Below are 10,209 nucleotides of genomic sequence, written 5' to 3'. Positions count from 1 at the left end.
CCTGCCTCTCGCACCAGTCCGCGTTGAGGAGGATCGTAGGATGCCGCCCAGCTCTCGACTTTAGCCAATGGGAACCCGAGGGCCGTGGCGATTTTAGCCAATGAACAGTCGGGCGGAAGCCAGATTCCAGCCCTCCTTCCAGCGCCCTAATTTTAGCCAATAAAGAACCAGATCTAGATCGAGTCCCCGCCCCTTCCTCTCATTCTACCCAATGACGGATGCCGAGCGGAGCCAAACTTCCTGCCGCCTTCTTGTGAGGGCGGGCGCGGGTAATGAGTTGATTTCCCTGTTGCTGGAATCCAGCTAAGCGGTTTCCTGGGGGCTTGGACCTCCCCTCTTGCCAGCGTCCCTATCAGGGGTTTTCTAGTGCACCTCCACGTGGAAAACTCCAAGCAAAGCCCTTGGGGGACTGGAAGTTTGGGAGAGACTGTGTGAGTCCTTCGTTTTTTAGACACTTATTACACAGCGACTGTGTGATGGGCACTACTCAAAACCTAACAGAGGTGAGGAGGAGGTTAGGTAAGTGTCTCTATGGGGGACCCTGAAGGGAGGGACAATGTGGAGAGCGGGTTGTAAGCTGACAAGGTCCTTGCAGCCTGCGAGGGCAACCAAGGGTGACCTCGCCTCCGCAAACTCCTTCTGAGAACAAGAAAGTCCAAATGTAGCCGCAGGCAGACAAACTAGCTGAAGGTCATGAGAAGATGCGGCATGGGAAAAGTAGAAGAAACTGTCGTTCTGCCTAAGGGAAACTGCTTACGCCAGCTCGCACGTTCTTGTATAAAAGCAGCTCGCAAAAATAAAACCGCCATCACCGGACAGTGGACCCCCCGACCCCAGCTTTCTGTCTTCTTTCTTTTCTTCATCTCCCACCGTTCCCACTCAGGATTATTTTCCAGAGCCGCACCGGACATGGCAGGATTTACCACTTGCTGGACGCAGCAGGTGGCTCCAGAACAGGGACCTGAGTATGGGAAGACGTGTAAATGAGGTAAGGTGAGAAGGCTCCCTCGGCAAAAGCGTAGGCAAAAGAGGAGGAGGGAGAAAATACAGATCGCAGCCTGGTAGAATTCAAGAAAACACGTGTTAAATAAATTTAAGGAATAGACTGTCATCATCAGGAGGAAAACATGGGAAAACAAGGGTCAAAGGACCGCAGTATTTTTGTACAGATGCTTAGAGCTAGGGGATGTGGTGTGCGCACTCACCAGATTCAGCAATTTTTAGATTTCATACAGGGAACTTGTCCCTGGTTCCCAGATGAAGGGACAGTGACTTTAGAAACGTGAGAAAAGGTTAGAGTGCACTTACGGGAACGCTTTTCAACTGAAGGACCTAAAGAGTGCCCTATTCCAACTTTTGCCTTATGGAGACTAGTAGGGGACACTCTTGACCTGCACCATCTGCCAGTCGACTCCCCACTGCTTCACGTCAGGGAGATCAAGTACAGCAATTAAAGAGTACAGTAGAGGGTTATGAAGCTTTCAAGAAAACTGTGGCTTCAGCCCTTCCTTTAAATGAGGAGCCTTTGCTGCCAGAGTATAAGCAGGAGTTAGAAACAGAGGAACGTAAGTATTACCTTACAGAGTCCTCTCATGAGAAGAGCTCCGACGATGCAGGGGAAGAGTCCACCACAGGATTGGTTGCGGCTTCGGCAAAATTATCTTGTGGAGCGCCGCCTATGGCTGCTCCTGCAGCTCCTTCCTGCGGAACCAGGCCTAAGAAACAAAATACTGTTACCTTGACTGTAACCCCTAAAACCTTATGTTCTCCTTTACAACAGGGATTGCAGATAGCCAAAGAGCAGGGGGAAGATACGGGGGGATTTCATGTGTTTCCAGTCACTGAGAGACAGGTAGACGGGCGAGTCATTAGAGAACACTCTCCTTTTCCTTTGAAGACGCTTAAAGACCCGAAACAGGCTTGCACTACGTATGGGCCTACAGCGCCTTTCACTTTGGCGATGCTTGAGGGTTTTCAGGGTGAAGCCTTGCCTCCCAGTGACTGAAAATCGATTGCCAAGGCTTGTTTATCAGGAAAGGATTATTTACTGTGGAAGAGTGAGTGGTTTGATCTCAGTGAACAGCAAGTGAGGCGTAATGCTGCCCACAACATTCCTATAAGTATCGAAATGTTAACTGGAGAAAGACAATATTTAGATCTCATGCAGCGGCTGGTGTATCCGGTCCAGGTATATCAACAGATTAATATTTGTGCCATGAAGGCCTGGCACAGCCTTCCTACTTCCGGGGCTAAATCAGAAGAATTGAGTAGTGTAAGGCAGGGCCCTGATGAATTATACCAGAATTTTGTTTCTCGTCTCTTGCAGGCTGTGTCTAGGACGGTATCCGATGCAGAGGCAGGGGAATAATAGTGAAACAGCTTGCCCATGAGAATGCTAACAAGCCCTGGCAGGCAGCATTAAGACCCTATAGAGAGACTGTCATATTGTCTGATTTTATTGGAATCTGTACAGATGTTGGGCCAGCATATGTGCAAGGGTCCGCCCTGGCTGCTGCCCTAACTCAGTCTCTAGGTAATATAGGGGATCCACAGGAGAAGGTAGAGGAAGTTGTTTCAAATGTCCCACCCGGAGCTTAGCTGGAGGTTTTGGAAGTTACCCAACATCATGTGGTTGAGGGGCAGGTAAACCTAAACCATCTGGAGTATGCCCCCGATGTCAAAAAGGGACCCATTGGGCCAATAAATGTAAGTCTAGCTCTGATGTCCAGGGGAGCCTGATTCAGGGAAATGGCCCCCCAGCCCCACCAAATAATGGGGCCCCTGACCACCAGTCCTTCGGTAACCCTGTCGTCCAACGTGGCTGCCTCAGGCAGGCCTTCGGTCCGCGGTTTTGTCCCAGGAGAGTCAAGCAGGCCCACCGTTCAACAGCCCTGCCACGCTATGCCAGGAAGCGCAGGACTGGATCTCGGTCCCACCACCTGATATGTATTGACTCCTGAAATGGGGCCACGAGCAATTCCTACTGGGATATGGGGTCCTACTCCTCCTGGAACAGTAGGTCTTATGTTAGGAAGAAGTAGCATGACCTTGAAGGGATTTCAGGTGTTGCCAGGAGTAGCTGATGAAGATTATACAGGGGAAATTAAAGTGATGGCTCAGACAGTAAGAACTGATGTTCAAATATTATCCACTGATAGAATTGCTCAATTAGTACTTATTCCTTATATAAAGGCTGGGAAAATATTAAGTTCTAGGGAGTGGGGAAAATCTGGATTTGGTTCCTCAGATGTTTATAGGGTCCAACAAATTAAACAAGAAAGACTCTTGATAGAGGGAAAAATGTGTTGTGGTCTATCAGTTATCACTGATAAGCATTGGCCTTCTAATTGGCCCACTGCTCCAGCTTTAACTGAGCTGCAAGGCATAGGACAAGCTCAAGGACCATTACAAAGCTCAAAGATATTGCGATGGACAGATCCTGATGGGCAACAGGGCTCTTTCCATCCTCATATACTTCCTGGTCTGCCTGCTAATTTATGAGGAAGAGATGTTCTGTCACAGCTAAAAGTTATGATTTTTAGTCCAAATGCTCAAGTTTCTAACATGACGTTTAGAGAAGGTTGTATCTCTCTTGGTGGACTAGGGAAGGAACAACAAGGCCATGTACAATCTACGCAAGGCCAATCTAAATATGATTGCTCTGGGTTAGGATATCAAAATTTGTAACTGGGGACTTGGTAGCTCCTGCTACCTCATGTAAGATTACAGCTGGGAAAATATCTTGGAAGTTTGATGCTCCCGTTTGGGTAGACCGTGGCCCCTAACTCAGGAGAAGTTATCTGCAGCCCAGCAGCTAGTTAAAAGAACAGCTTCAGGCAGGGCATATTGAGCCTTCCATTAGCCCTTGGAATACTCCAATTTTTGTCATTAAAAAGAAATCAGGGAACTGGAGGTTATTACAGGACCTCCGTGCAGTAAATTTAACTATGAAAATTATGGTGCCACTCAACCTGGCCTCCTTACTCCAACTATGATTCCTTGGAATTTTCATCTTATTATAGATTCGAAGGACTTTTTCTTTACTATACCATTAGGTCCTGAAGACAAGAAGCGTGTTGCTTTTAACATTCCTTCACTTAATTTTAAGGCACCCGTGAAGAGGTGTCAATGGAAGTTTCTTCCACAAGGTGTGGCTAATAGTCCTACACTGTGTCAAAATTTTGTTGCTCAAGCAGTAGTGCCAATTAGAGAAAAGTTTCCGAACTCCTATATCATCCATTATATGGGTGACATTCTGCTCGCACACTTAGAGGAAAGAGTATTTCTGCAAGCGTATGCCGAACTGCAGGTGTCTTTACAGAATTATGGTCTTTGGACTGCCCCAGAGGAAGCGCAGAGGTCTGTGCCTTTTTCATATTTGGGAAAATATGATTTTGCAGCGTACAGTCAAACCACAAAAAGTTCAGATTCGATTGGACTCATTAAAAGTGCTTAATGATTTTCCAAAATTACTTGGAGATATTAATCAACTCCCAGAGAGTTAACTCTCGCTGCTATACAGGCTTTACAATTAGTAAATGAAGCAATACAAAAAACACAGAACTATCGTATAGATCTCTCTCTGCCTTTGTTACTAGTAATCTGCCCAACTAAGCCCCTACCAACTGAGATTATTTGGCAGAGATTAGGCCCAACAGAGTGGCTGCATTTATCAAATTCTGTTCCAAAGGTTCTTAACCCATATTATGAGTTAGTTGCCATCCTTGTAGATAAGGGTCACACCTGGATGCGACAGCTCTTAGGAAGAGATCCTGATACTATAATTATTTCTTATAATCAAAAGCAGCAAGCATGGTTAAATCAATATTCTGATTCATAGTCATTATCATTAGCTCAATGTAACACAACCATTGATTGTCATTATCCACCTGATAAGCCGATACAGTTTTTGCTACAAACACCTGTTATGTTTCCAAAGGTGATTTCTCAGGTACTTATCCCTAAGGCCATTATTGTCTTCAGGGATGGCTCCAGCAGTGGTATTGCTGTGGTACATACTCCTACTCAAGACTTATTCAAAACAGACTAATATGACTTTGGCTCAGAGAACTGAATTATTGGTTTTAATCTGGGCTTTAGAGCTGTTTCCGCGACAACCTGTAAATATTTATTCAGACAGTGCTTATTTATATACCGAAATCAAGTTATTGAAACTGCCTTTATTGGACATACGGCAGATGAGAGCCTCTTCTGTTCATACAGCTTCAAAAGCTTATTCAAGCCAGGACTGACCTATGCTTCATTGGACACACACGCACACTCGCAACTCCTGGGGCCACCGGCCAGGGAAGTGAACATGCCGATTGCACTGCCCGCGCCAATGGAGCTGTTCTTATCGACTGTTCACTGGTTGCTGCGCTCCCGCCCCTACGCAGCTAGCTATAGAAAGTCATCAACGACACCGTCAAAATGCATCGGCCCTACAATTTGGAAGCAATTTGGACTGACTAGGGAAAGGGCTTGAAGATATTAAGCAATATCTTCAGTGTCAAATTCATCTGCCTGTTCCTCATTCTGGAGTGAATCCAAGGGGACTGTTACCTAATCACGTATGGCAGATGGATGTCGCTCATGTAGGATCCTTCCGCCATACTCCCTACGGACGTACTACCGTACATACCGGTTCAGAATCGATTTTCTCCACCGTTCGTTTTGGGGGAAGGCTCTAGTCATGTGATTAGTCATGGCTTGCAAACATTTGCAGTCCTAGGCCTCCCTAAGCAAACTGAAACTGACAATGGACCTGGGTAGACTAGTGAGACGTTTCAACAATTCTGTCATAAGTTCCAGATCGCACATGTGACAGGTTTACCCTGTAATCCTCAAGGACGACGCATTGTGGAACGAGCGCATCACACCCGCGGACTTCAAATACAAAAACAAAAGGGGGGAGTCAGCGCCACGACTCCTCAAAATATATTAAATCATATACTTTTTACTTTAAAACACAGATGACGATGGTCAAACAGCTGCAGAAAGGTTCTGGTCCCCTTCTGGGAATCCACAAGCAGTAGTTGGAAGGACCCGTTAACTAATGAACGGCACGGCCCGGATCTTGTTTCAGTGTGGGCCTGGGGCGTGTGTGTGTTTTTCGTGAAGGTGCCTGTGGACACATTGTGAAGATGGCGAGTGGATCAGACCCAGAGAAGCTCGTCCCTCCCCCGAAGCGTTTGTAGATCACTCCTCCAATAATCATTCCACGGGCCAGAGGGACTGGGAAGGCATGTGATCCCACACGGGGGCATAGTAAACATTTGACATCGGAAGGACAGGACATGGGTCAGCGCCAGGCTTTGTCTGTCACACCTGACCGGCTGTGGCCATATAACACCAGGGTAGGTGAATTTTAATTATTTGGGGGTATCATCGGCTGCACCACTGGGTGCGGGGACTCGTACTGGGGTCCGGGATGCTTGGGAATTGACGGCCGTGGGGGCGCTAGATTTGCCACTCTCACTGGACCGTGGGACATGCCTGAGTACTCGCAGCACTGATCTATTCTGGACTTTTCTAACAATAATGGCGATGCCAGCAACGCATCCTCCTGGGGTCCCTTATTGTCCCAATACGACATCAGCAAAGCTGAGAGGATGGTGAATTGGCCAGAACGTGCTCACCCTCTGCGTCCTGGGAGCATCACTCAACCAGACGGCCACGATGGTGTGTGACTGGTCTCATCGCCTCGTCGCTCAGAGACTGGCTGACGCCTGCAGGGTACGTAGCCTCTTTGGTGACCGCCCCAGAGGGACACATTCAAAAGGACCTGTGGCGCGCCTTCGCAGCCTTGGACCTCGTTAATCTGTCTGATTCATCTGCTGCAGATTTGAACGTCAAGCATCGCCATAGGGTTCGAGCCTGCGTTGCCGCCCCCTATGCCTTTCCAGTTGGTAATTACAGACAATTTTCTCAAATGGACTTCTTAATATATTTTGTGTCAATTGTTATTTAACTCACAACGAAGGGTCAGAACTATTGGTTTTGAATCAACTTAGTTTTATAATGTTACCAACAAGATTGGAAGAGCTTTGGTATGATGAAAGCAGTGTTCGAACTCCGCTAGAAATGAAGTCTGCCTTGAGCAGAGACAAAAGAATTATGGGACTGGTTATTGCTGGTTTAGTAGTCTTTGTGTCTTTAGTAGCCACGGCAGTTACTACCGCGGTCCCATTGTCACAAAGCATTCAGAATGCCAGTTTCGTAAATGAATTAGCCCATAATACGTCCGTGGCCATGAAAAGTCAAGAGGATGTTGACTTAAAATTAGAGGTAAAATGAAATGCTCTAGAATCAGTTGTTCAGATTGGAAATGAGGTTGAGGCCTTGGAGATGAGAACGAGTTGACGCTGTTGTGCGGCCTACAAGGGAATCTGCGTGACTGACGTGACTTACAGCCAGTCACGATGGGACTGGCAGGGGGTTAGACCTCTTTTCAAGATATTTGGCATCATAACAATTTGAGCTCAGATCTGCCTAATTTGCATCGAGAGATTTTGGACGCTCAAAATGCAAAAGGTACTATAATCAGCCCTCGAGCTTTAGCTAAAGACTTGTTAGATAGCTCACAAGGCTTTCATCCGTTTAATATGTGAAGACATACTTTTTGGATTTTGGCAGGAATTTTGTGCTTCCTAGTTGTCTTTTTCTGTATCTTTCCCGTCAGCTGCCGCGTCTTCCAACGACAATTAACACAGTATGACATCGGTCTGCATATACTGCAGCTTCAAAAGAAGGAAAGGGGGGCATGTGGAGAGCGGACTGTAAGCTGACGAGGTCCTCGCCGCCTGCGAGGGCAAACGGGTGACCTCGCCTCCGCAGACCCCTTCTGAGAACAAGGAAGTCCAAATGCAGCCGCAGGCCAGCAGACTAGCTGAAGGTCATGAGAAGATGCGGCTTGGGAAAAATAGAAGAAACTGTCGCTCTGCCTAAGGGAAACTGCTTACGCCAGCTCGCACGCTCTTGTATAAAAGCAGCTTGCAAAAATAAAACCGCCATCACTGGACAGTGGACCCCCCGACCCCAGCTTTCTGTCTTCTTTCTTTTCTTCACGTCCCACCGTTCCCACTCAGGTACATTGTCCAGAGCCACGCTGGACGTGGCAGGATTTACCTCTCACCGGATGCAGTAAGACAGGGCCCATTCTAGAAAGCTGTGGACGAAAGAAGGGTTCTACAGAAAGTGACCTCACAGGACGATCTGATCGTAAATTCCTAACTGGACAGGTCATGGTGGGTGGTCCCACCTCAGGCATGTAACAATTAGTGAAAATCTTATCTGTGCCTTTAGCAAGCCCGGTCTGTTGCTTTTGTGTGTTAACACATCTTCGAAATAACCACCATCAAGAGAGCGCATAACCTCAATCATTCGGTCCCTGCCATGCTGTCTCCCACCTCCATGTAATTAATCTTCCTTACCTTCCCTCCTTAATTTCAAGTGCACCAAACAAACCGCAAAACAGTCACTCTCCAGAGCATTTGAGATCTCGCTTCCTGGCACTTGTCAGTCTGGCCCAAATAAAATCTTATAAAAGTTCTTTACGGGTTTGGATGTTTCTTACATCGACAAAGTAACAGAAGGGAAAACTCTAGGGAGCAAAGTGGGGGCAGAGGTGAGGGGTTAGAGGTCAACATAGGTCAGATCCTGAAAGAATGTAAGTAACGGCTGGCTTTTTCTGAGTACGATGGGGAGGAGCCTTTGCAGGGAGCACCATGATGTCATCCATGCATTTAAAAAACTCTGGCTGTTGAGTAGAGAATAGGTCAGAGGGCAAAAGCGGACTCTGATAAACCAGCTGAGAGGCCGCGTGATCCACGCGAGGGATGCTGCCAGGGCCAGGGAGGTGGCGGTGACTATAGAGGGACTGGATGTGAGCGTTTGAGAGAGAGTCAGTAAGAGCAAGGACCCCCTTGGATATGCATACCCTAAGTTTCTGAAATAATTTCTGATTCCAAAGATTACCTCATCGTTCTAGATGGATTTATGAAGTCCAAATAAGTGGTTGCAAAGACCACTAAATATTAAAAAGAAAAATGTGAAACACGAGTAAAATATGTTGTAATTGGAAGACAATTGGACACCCCAAAACGTTGAAAGAAAGGCCCCCTCTGAGAGCATAAGGAGGAATCGACCAGCGGTAAATGATGGATGAGCCAGAAGAACCTCGTATTTCGACAGGAAGCGGCACGTGAGGACGGAGCAGCCCCCGACCTGCCATCTCCGATGGCAACTCGCACATTCCACCACCAAGGCAGATTGTGGGCAGTGAGGCCGGGAGAATTCGCCAGGATTTCCACACCTTGAGATGAATCCTCCTTTTAAACTTCTCATTCGCTCTCATGCTGTGCTCACCAAGCAGACTCGGTGGTTGGTTTAATTTTCCTGAAAGGAGAATCTGAATAACAGCTCTATATTTAACTCCTGCCTATAATGGTCAATTAATAAATCGGCGCGTTTACATCGGACCCCCGTGAGTTGGGTACATGTGAGTCGGTCCTGAAGACTGTCACTATCGGTAGAGTTGACTGATTAAATATTGGATGCACAGTTAAATTTGGATTTCATGGAATACAGGGCTCACACTTATTCTAAACATTTATTATCTGAAATTCAGATTTAGCTAAATCTATTTTTCAGATTTAGCTAAATATATTTTTATATTTTATTAGCTGAACATGGCATTCCTCTGGGTATTGAACATACTGCGTTTCTGAACCTGCCAAGCTGACTGCGAACCACCCCGAACCGAAGCGATCCCACCGAGGTCCCGAGCACCCCGTATACCCCAGCCCAGTGACCCTCCGGTTTTGTCTGCTGTCATCTGTTCTCTTTAGAGGGATCTCTCTAGAATGAAATCTCACGCTGGCGCTGTCTCCAGTGACCCCCCCCAGCCATGCCCCGTCCCGCAACCTGGCTGACCTCATCGACCTTCAGCGTTCTGCTTAGCGTCCACCTCGCCCGGAGGGTTTGGTGCCGTTCTGTGCGCCCGTGGCACCCGGACTCCCCCATCACAGAGCCTTTTCATTTCTCCTCCACCAGCGAAGCAGCTTCCTGGGCAGGCCCCGGTGTGTCCCGTTCACACCCTGTCTTCCCAGGCCTTGGCCTGGGGCTGCGCACAGAGCAGATTCTCGGGAGAGATTTATTCGAGTGGATGATGCCGTTCTAGCCGTTTGAGCCTTCAGTTCAATCCAGCCT

General features: G+C 47.4%; 1 long non-coding RNA gene across 3 annotated transcripts; it reads left to right on the top strand.

Annotated features, from left to right (window-relative positions):
* Positions 1–52: 52 nt before the first annotated feature.
* Positions 53–8,551, top strand: LOC120602744 (uncharacterized). 3 transcript variants are annotated; one of them, XR_005652830.1, is made up of 3 exons: positions 53–503; positions 884–988; positions 4,984–8,551. It is a non-coding gene; the product is annotated as an uncharacterized LOC120602744 (long non-coding RNA). The 3 variants fall into 3 exon arrangements; XR_005652829.1 differs by having other exon boundaries at positions 4,940–8,551; XR_005652831.1 differs by having other exon boundaries at positions 53–519; positions 4,940–8,551.
* Positions 8,552–10,209: the final 1,658 nt, after the last annotated feature.

Source organism: Pteropus medius, unplaced genomic scaffold, assembly GCF_902729225.1.
Source record: "Pteropus medius unplaced genomic scaffold, Ma_sr-lr_union100, whole genome shotgun sequence".
Classification (NCBI taxonomy): Eukaryota; Metazoa; Chordata; class Mammalia; order Chiroptera; family Pteropodidae; genus Pteropus; species Pteropus medius.
Note: the sequence above shows the minus strand (reverse complement) of the source record. Positions and strands in the feature narration are given on the sequence as shown.